Raw genomic sequence first — 2126 nt, 5'->3', positions numbered from 1 at the left:
GGGAGCAGGAGGCAGAGCTGGACCCCAAGGGGCTTTCACCCAACCCCTAGAGTATGGCACTTTGCACTTGGACTTAAAGCCTCCAGATTGTAAGAATAAATTCCTGTTTGTTAAGGCCATCCCATTTGTGGTATATTCTTGTCAGAGTGGCACTAGGTAACCAGAACATAAGTATAACTTATATTTAGCCATCTATATTTAGCAATTTTCCAGCTCGTTTTCATTTTTCAGTAGAAAAGGAAGTCGTGAGAAGCAAATTAAATATCTAATATATGAGAGAATAAACAAAATAAATTCTTTAGAAATGAAATGTAAACAAAACTAAAACTAAATTCCAATGGAACTCAAGAAAGTTTTTTTTTAAAAAAAAAATGCTGGTTTCAGTTAACAAATCGAACCCACACATCAACAACATGGAAAAAGAAAAAGCTACATTTACTCAGTTTAGTTCATAAAACCTTTATTGAACACCTGCTAATATGTCAGACACTGTGCTATTCTCTAGTATATAGAGGTGACTAATTAAAGTAGCTCCCATGGAGTTTGGGAGACAAAGAATATCTGATAATTATCATGCTATAATGTCATAAGTAAAATGATCAAATGAACAGAAGGAGGATGTGATTAGTTTATATCTGTCCAAAGCAACGCTGAAAAGAACCTCTTTTAAAAGATAATGAATTAAAGGAGTAAATCAAATGTTGCCATTCATTGCACACCTTCTGTGCAAAGCAGTGTGCTAGGTGTGGGAGTGCACAATCAACGGCATGCTCAAGGATGTCCAAATTCTAAGCAATATTTATCAATGCAGATACTTTTAGCAGAAGGAAAAGCTTAAACAAATTATTCAATGAGCCCTTTTAAGTTGTAAATTTGTTATTTCCTTCCTATATCAGAGATGTCTAGATTTTTTTTTTTTTTAAGTCAGAGAGAATATTGGGCATCTGGCATGTAGTCCTGTTGTTTACTGAGTGCTTAGTGAAAAATCACTTCACTTCTCTGAATCTCCATTTCTCGTCTATAAAACAAAAGGTTTAAGTTAGATATCTCCAAGGTGTTTTCCAGCTCTAATAACCTGTGCTATCACTCCAAAAAGTAACTCTTCTATTCTTGCTTTACTCATTAGCTGATTAGCAACATCGTATGTGGAACAATTTTGAGGAGAATAAAATAAATTCTCCTTACTCCAAAACATCTGCTTGTCATGAGTGCCAGCTCACATCGGAGATGCACCTTCCTGAGAGTATCATTCTATCCTGAGAGTAACTTCTATTCCTACAAGGCTGAAAATAATTAGATGTTACCAGTTTCATGAGTAACCAGTTTTTTAAATCTTTGTGTGATGGGTCAGAGCCTAAGATTTCGTATGAGTAGAGGAGGATACAAAGACAGAGAGTGGTACAGGGAAAGGGTTAAAGAACAGTGACATAGGACTCTTCTCAGAGGTCAAATTCCATTTAGTTATTAAATGAACTAGATTTAAACTAGATGAACTAGATCTAGATCTAAAATTAGATTTAGTTCTATTTTGCCAGCACAGTCAATTTATTGCATCAAGAACTACAGGCTGTGAAGGGCCCATGTGAGAGCTCCCTCTAGGGTAGGGACAGGGAAGAATTTGTGGGGCCAACAGTCCATTGTAGAAAAGAATAGATTTGCTATGGCATAGCACTGGCAGAGAAGATGATGGATAAGTCCCCAACTACTGCTCAGATCCTGCCTACTGTCTTGCCCCCTAGGCCAAAAGGAAGCAAAAGCCTAAGCCCTCAGTTGCCTTGGGTGTCTGTGGAATGCTACACTCATGGCTATAAAAATGGCATTACCTCCTATTCCTTATTAGTTGTCCTATCTCACCCTTCCTCCACTTTTCAAGCTCTCCCATCACAAGAAACACCACCTTGCTTATCCAAACTATCCTCAATTTGTAGGAAAAGACAGAAAAGCTCTTAGGTTGTTCAAGTACACTTTATTCTTGTTGCATGCCGTTGAGTCAATTCAACTCATAGTATCCCTATTCAGGGTAGAACTGCCACTATAGGGTTTCCTAGGCTGTAATCTTTGTGGGAGTAGATCACCAGGCCCTTTTTCCCATGGAGCCACTGGGTAGGTTCAAACCACTGACCTAT

This window comes from Orycteropus afer, unplaced genomic scaffold (genome assembly GCF_000298275.1).
Source record: "Orycteropus afer afer isolate SDZICR_OR568_19922 unplaced genomic scaffold, OryAfe1.0 scaffold00028, whole genome shotgun sequence".
NCBI classification, from domain to species: Eukaryota; Metazoa; Chordata; class Mammalia; order Tubulidentata; family Orycteropodidae; genus Orycteropus; species Orycteropus afer.
The sequence above is the reverse complement of the archived record's forward strand: the minus strand, read 5'-3'. Positions refer to the sequence as shown.